The sequence below is a fragment of the Rhinopithecus bieti genome, unplaced genomic scaffold, assembly GCF_001698545.2.
Source record: "Rhinopithecus bieti isolate Rb0 unplaced genomic scaffold, ASM169854v2 scaffold_5882, whole genome shotgun sequence".
NCBI lineage: Eukaryota > Metazoa > Chordata > Mammalia > Primates > Cercopithecidae > Rhinopithecus > Rhinopithecus bieti.
Genome location: NW_016805188.1, coordinates 960,879 through 968,328, shown reverse-complemented (window position 1 = coordinate 968,328; position 7,450 = coordinate 960,879). Strand labels below are relative to the sequence as shown.

The following is a 7,450-nucleotide window of genomic DNA, read 5'->3' as shown; positions in this document are numbered from 1 at the left end:
AAATAAATAAATAAATAAATAAATAAAATAAAAAATAAAAAACAAACACATAAAAAAATAAAATAAAATAAAATAAAAAAGAAAACTCTAGCTATAATTACGGTCTTTTTTCAGACAGAAATTGATTAATTCACTTCTATCAGAATTAAATATGTGGGCACAGGAGGCATCAGGCTTAGGTTGGAACTATGGAATCTCAGCACTAAAGCATCTAACTTAGTGACCTCAGGCATTTCTCTCAGTTTCTTCAACTGTAAAAAGGAGTAATAATAGCAACTTCCTCTCAGGATTAGTGTGAAGACTAAAGGAGTCATCTGTAAGTGCAATAGGTTCAATTGTGGTCCCCTCTTCCCAAAATGTATGTTGAGGTCCTAACTCCTAGTCCCTGTGAATGTGACCTGATTTGGGAACATAGAATCTTTGCAGATGTAAACAAAATAAGATGAGATCATTCTGAATTAGAGTAGGCCCTAATCCAAAATGACTGGTGTCCTTATAATAAAAGAAAACACACACAGGGACAAACATCATGTGAAGATGGAGGCAAAGATTGAAATGATGGTGCCACAAGCCAAGGAATGCCAGGGGCTACCAGAAAACCAAAGAGGCAAAGAAGCATCCTCCCCTAGAGATTTTGGAAGGAAATTGGCTCTGTTGATGCGCTCGTTTTGGTCTTTAAGCCTCCAGAGCTCAGAAAATAAATTTTGGTTGTTTTAAGCCACCCAATTTGTGGCATTGGGTTACAACAGTCCTAGCAAACTAATGCAGGAAGGTTCTAACATAGAGCTCAGCACATAATAAGAGCTCAATAAACTATTATTATTACTACTACTCAAGAGTGATGTTATATCAAGGTGTCAATAGAAAAAAAGAGTGATGTATGTTTTGCTTTACACAGCAAGGGATAAAGATCTGTTATAGATCATATCATAAGATTCAGGACCTTTCTTTAACACAGATTTCTTGGAGGGCCCTACACTACACCTTATTTTGTATTCTGAAAGTTGTATAAGTTTCAGGCCCCACAAAACTATGACCCACTCCTTCCTCTGACAGTTTGGAATTCCTGACTTGGAATCTTGCTGTTTCCAGTAAAAGCAGGGGCAAGCTGCCTTTTCCCTGCTTTCAAGACTTATGAAATCTTATGGCCCTACCCTTGCCCTTGCTGTCTCTTGTGAAGCTGCAGCTCTTTAATCACTTACGAGTACCATGGGTAGGAGCTAAAACTCCTGGTTTGGTGTCCTTGCCTCCGAGTCTCATGAACTTGCTTCACTGACTCCTGTAAGAGAAAAGTAAAATGGTCCACAGAGAGTCACCTTTTCAGCCTCCAGTGCTCTTAAGATTTGTCTCATTTCATCGAAGAAGTACTACTATGAGTCTGTTGTTATGTAGTATCAAGGTCTGGAGAATCCCTTTCGGCCCATATTTTCCCAGCAAATCTATTTCTAGCTCATTCTCAAATTCTTATAACCATCATTCCCCCAAAACTACCAATGCTGCTCTACAAGAAGTGCTAGATTCCACAGTTATGTAGAAAATTCACATATCTGTTTGTGGCTGCAGGCCCTTAGCTAAAACAAACTGCTCCCCCTTCAGAGGACCATTAAACATTTAATATATAGAAACTCCTTCAGAACTAAGCAAATGGATATAACTACCCTTCGGTTTCTCACAGGCTTTCAAGGGGATGATTATTTTGTTTTTTTTAAAAAAAGGTTAAATTTGGATTTTCACAGAGTTTTCTTAAAGCAGGTTGCATTTGCCCAGAAGCTCTGAGAAGAAATATTTGAGTGTCTATCTTGCTTATTAAGGGAGTACACATGGATATCATTAAAAATATGTAGAAAAGCATTTGGGGATGAATTGTTAAGTCTGTCTCTATTCGTTTAGTTTTCACAATTTAACATTGCATAAGCCAGTAACCTTAAGTTGGGGAGAATTAAGCCAAATTTGAATGCAGTAATCCAAGGCAATCCCAGCCAATCAGCTTTGTTCACCAATTAACACGGCTGCATCTTTATTGCGTGGTCCCAAAGGAAACATTGAAGAATTCAATCCCTTCCCCAACACGTTTTGCAAAAATCAGAGATTCCTTGGAAATTGCTAAATCACCTCTTAACTGATATCTTTCTTGATTAAAAGGTGAAAGTTTGTTTTACCACATCACTTTGTAGGTGAGTGAGGGAGAGTTACAGAAAAGTACTTCACTAGGAAGTTTTGGGATAGAAGAAAAGAAACATACAAAGGATTGAAATAGTGTCTATGTTCATCCCAACCACTGTTTATTCTACCACCTCCACAATGAGCCTCCACATTTGTCTCACATGCAGAACTTCCTTTTATTTCAAAGGGAATTCCACCTCTTCCAGGAATAAAAAGGGATAAGACAGCGACGTGCAGTTGCTGTGATGATGAAAAACCATCCTAGAAACATGATGTAGTACCCAGAAGTAATGCAAACTTGACAGCACTGGTACATGCATTTTCATTTCAGGTCAGAACACCAAGATGAAGTTCTAATCGTGTTCCAATTCATTTTGACCTGAAATAGATTAGCAATTGGATTTTGAAAAATGTGTGCCAGGCTACATTGTTAAATCACTATAAATCAGAGGATGATGAACTAACCCGATGTTAATTGTGAATATTGCTTCCAGGCCTCATTTCTTTAACAATGTGGAACTATGCTTTATTTTCAATAGCTTTTCCAATATGCTTAATTGCATATTATAACTGAAAGCTCTTTGTAAAATTCTAAAGCCTTATCTATTAAACATTCTTCCATTATTATTATCTACATTCAATTTTCACATAGAAAATCTTCCCATTTACTACCCTCAAATAAAACTTTAGTAATTGTCAGTCTTCCTAACGTAAATATCTTTACAAAGTCCAATAAACTTCCCTCTCTCTATTTTTGATTCATAGAGATGTTAATCTGATAATACAACTCAGCAGGTATCCACTTTAATAAGTACTGAATGTAAAACGCAGAACCTTCCATTGTTAGAATATTCCTAAATCCTTTGATTGAATAGATCCTAATACTAAAAGCATTTTCAAAGGAAATGAGGAAAGACACAATCCCATTATTACATTATTTTCTTGGCATTAAAAAAAAAAGTTCCATGACCCACTTTATCAGTGGTTTTCCTAGTCAAGCTTATAATGATTTCTGGCCTTTGCCCTTGGGTGCTTTCCGAGGGATTTAGAGGCATATATCACCTTGACTGATATGCGATATAACTATTTAGTACAGCTATGAAATTAACTGTTCACCCTTTAGCCTGGGGCTTAATGGAATACGGGCTGGATATCACGGGCATTATTTAATAACTCACACTTTATCCCTTTCCTTTATGAAGTTCAACATTTTAACAAATGCTGACCACTTGTTGCTTTTGCTGAGATTCCCCTATGATAGCCTGACAAAGAACATTCTTCCTTTTCATTCACGAATTCATTCAACAAATATTTGGTTAGTACCTACTGTGCACAGGGTGCTAGGTGCAAGAATATGATGGTGAACCAAAGAAACCCACTCCTCATGAAGCTTACAGTGAGAGCCTTTCCTAACAATTATGTAGCATGCAAGGCCAGGTGTGGTGGCTCATGCCTCATAATCCCAGCACTTTGGGAGGCCAAGGTGTGAAGATCACTTGAGGCCAGGAGTTCGAGACCAGCCTGGCCAACATGGTGAAACCCCGTCTCTATTAAAAATACAAAAAAATTTGCCGGGCACGGTGGCGGGTGCCCATAGTCACAGCTACTCAGGAGGCTGAGGCAGGAGAATGGCGTGAACCCGGGAGGCGGAGCTTGCAGTGACCAGAGATGGTGCCACTGCACTACAGCCTGGGTGATAGAGCAAGACTCCATTTCAAAAAAAAAAAAAAAAAAAAAATGTAGCATTCATACCCTTTTAAGGTTCCTATATAGTCTCACCTAGTACATTTAGCTAGTCCTTGTTTATCTGAAATTCTGTGTTGTTTTTTCAGTCATCTCAAGTTCCCGTGTTTATAATATAGAATTATATTTCCATGGGAGAAAAGTTTTAAAAATAGTCCAAATAATGCAGTTTGTTGTGAAGACTTTGCATTAGACGTGAAACCATATTCCTACATCAAGCATTTCCCAGACAGTCTCAATTTATGAGACTGCATTGAATTCAGTGTTGATATTGTGGTGTTTTTGAACCATCATCTTGTTTCATGACTTTGCCTCATTGTTTCTCATGAATTGGAGGTGGCAGGAGGCGGGAGAGAATTAAGAAAGTTAGCAACTTTGTTTTAAGGTATCACAAGCATTTTTTGCTATGTGTCCCCACAGTACTTAACACATAAATCTATATATTGCATATTATTTTCCATAACCTGCTTTTTCCATTCCAATTTCCAGTTCCTACCCTGTAATTTCTAAGTACACATAATTACTACTTCAGGTGCTAAATTCTACATTCACAAGTATCTACACCCCAGCCCTCCAAAACAAAAGACATCAGCTAGCTAAATACAATTACCATATTATAAAATGTACAAATTTCAGCAATAACCATGGCTTAAGAATATTCAAACATAGACACTCTTCCTCAAGGATTTCTTCCTAATGAAATCTAGGCTTTGTTTTAACAATTTTGACTTTAGGATACATCTTTAATAAGTGGCCAGTCTCCATGGCTGGGCACAGTGACTCACATCTGTAATCCCAGCACTTTGGAAAACCAAGGTGGGAGAATTTCTTGAGCTCAGGTGTTCAAGACCAGCCTGGGCAACATCGTGAGATCCCATCTCTGCAAATAAAAATTTAAAATTAGCCAGGCAGGGTGGTGCATGCCTGTAGCCCCAGCTATTTGAGAGGCTGAGGCAGGAGGATTCCTTGAGCCCAGGTGACTGACACTGCAGAGAGCCGTGATTGTGTTGCTATACTCCAACCTGTTTAACAGACCAAGACCTCCATCTCTAATAATAATAATAAACAAGTGGCCAATCTCCAAATGTTAGGAAACAGAAAATAGATGTAACAAGAAAAGTAAGTGTGGCTATATAAATATTTACAATTTTCCTTGTCCTTGTAGAGAAGACTTTATATTTCAGTTCAATATTTATATATGTATTCAGCAAGGAAATATTTGGTTAAACCACTACCAGCCATTTTTCTAGATGTTGAAGATATTATTGCGGGGAAAAAGAACAAAACAAGTTTCTGCCCCTATGAAGTTTACCTTCCAAAAAAAGAGGCAGATAAGCCCCTGCTCTGGTCACTTTTCAGCTACATCAGGAAGGAGCTCTATGTGATGTTAATGTTGATAGACAATATTTAATTTTTCTTTGTAATGAATAACATATTTAATATATTTAACAGGCAGTCTAAATATAGCACCTTTATGACTACAATTCACCAGTGGTCTCAGGTAACATTTTATTGGTAATAATGACTATTTAAAAACCATTGAGAGTTAGCTAATTCTATAAATAGGAATAGTAATGGAAAACTATAGTACCTGTCCTCATCACTTATTTAAAGGAGAACAATCAGTTACATCTTTGAAGGGCAGTTTGACAATATTCTCATCTGACATGCAGCCTTTACCAGCTGTCTACAGTCAGCATCCATTCTGATGGACTGGAGCCTGTGCCACACTGATTGTTAAATGCCCAAATATCACACTGGCAAAGCTTGTCAAAATTTTAATTAAACATATTCTTAAACCCAACAATTCCACATATGTGTATATCCTAAAGATATCCTTGCATATGTAAGAAATAATCTATGTAAACTGATATTCACTAAAACAGTATTCAATATAACAAGGAATTGGAAATGACCTAAATGTCCATCAACGGAGGACTGCTTAAATAGATTATGCTACATTGATAAAATATTATGCAGTTTTTTAAAAGCGTGGAACAGGCCGGGCATGGTGGCTCATGCCTGTAATCTCAGAACTTTGGGAGGCCAAGGTGGGTGGATCACCTGAGGTCAGGGAGTTCGAGTCCAGCCTGACCAACATGGAGAAACCCCATCTCTACTAAAAATACAAAATTAGCTGGGTGTGGTGGTGTATGCCTGTAAACCCAGCTACTCAGGAGGCTGAGGCAGGAGAACCGCTTGAACCCGGGAGACGGAGGTTGTGGTGAGCCAAGATTGCACCATTGCACTCCAGCCTGGGCAACAAGAGCGAAATTCCGTCTCAAGGAAAAAAAAAGGCATGGAAAAACTCTGTGTGCAACGATATAAAAAAACTCTTCAAAAAGCATTATTAAATGAAAACATCAAAGTAGAAGACACTGTGCAACATGCTATCATTTGTGTATGTGTATGTGTTGAATGCAGGTGTGTAATATATATATATACACACACACACATATTTACATACATATATATTTGTGAATGCATTGAACGTGTCTCTGGCAGGATATGCAAGAAACAGGTAGCTGGCTGTCTTCAGGAAGATCTTAGGTAGCCTATTACCTAATATTTTTAGGAGGGAGGAGGCTTACTTTTTGCCTCAAATCCCTTTGCTACCTTTTGAACTTATTACCATATGCATGTATATAGCTTTTTATATTATTTTTTCAAAGAAAATCAATCAAATAAACATGGTGACCCTTATTTGCTTTATATCTAGAGAAAATTTTAACTTCCTAAACATTAAAATGGGGAACAAAAAATCAAACATTCTCAAATGGCTTCTACTCTAACCAGAAAGTATGGCATGCATATTCATACTGTGAGGGTTTTCCCTCTTTGTCTTGTAATTCTAACAAAATGTCATGAACCTGTATATTTTACATCTTTTCATTATGTATATGTCAGAGGACTGATAAGCAATCTGCACATAGTTTAGAACCAGTGGATTTTCTTCTTTTGGGTTTAATGTTGTCAAATGGGTTATAAAGCTGCCTGCACGCTCTTCAGTAAAAGTTGGTTTTCGGGGATTCTGCGTCAAGATGAGGCTCATTACTCATCCCTTGGCATATCAGTTCTCACTTTCCACTCACAGACATACAGAAAAGACTTCCACATATTGGACCTGACCTCTTGTTCTCAGAAAATTCAGAATTTCTTTAGAGGGCACCAAGGTAGATCCTTGCAATGGCTTTAAAAACAAAAGGAAAAGAAATGTAATTCTATTATTTTAAAGGCAATATCTTTAATTTTTCACTTTACTTACTGTCAACCGCTGATGCATATTGACATAAGTACAAACAGATTATTTTCAAAGACTGTCAGGGAAGATTTTTAATCTATAATAAACAAAGAAAAGTTCACATCTCCAGAAAAGTAATGAAACTTTGTGTCAAGATGAATTTAGCACATTAAATTTGCTGCAGATTTAAATCAATGCAGATAGTGCCAAATAAAACAAAAGAAAACAAAAAAATACAAGGGAAGATTCAGAAACATTGATCATGGCCAAAATACGCCCAAACACTGTTAAGAGGTTTACTTC

General features: G+C 37.2%; 1 long non-coding RNA gene across 1 annotated transcript in view; it reads right to left on the bottom strand.

The window, feature by feature from the left end:
* The window catches only part of LOC108529305 (uncharacterized), a 158,644-nt gene extending 151,455 nt beyond the window's left edge, over positions 1-7,189 (bottom strand). Inside the window, exons 1-2 of the long non-coding RNA XR_001885485.1 lie at positions 7,172-7,189; positions 1,203-1,279 (exon numbers count right to left, since the gene is read on the bottom strand). This is a non-coding gene — a long non-coding RNA (uncharacterized LOC108529305). The remainder of the gene's footprint in view (positions 1-1,202; positions 1,280-7,171) is intronic.
* Between the last annotated feature and the right edge of the window lie 261 nt (positions 7,190-7,450).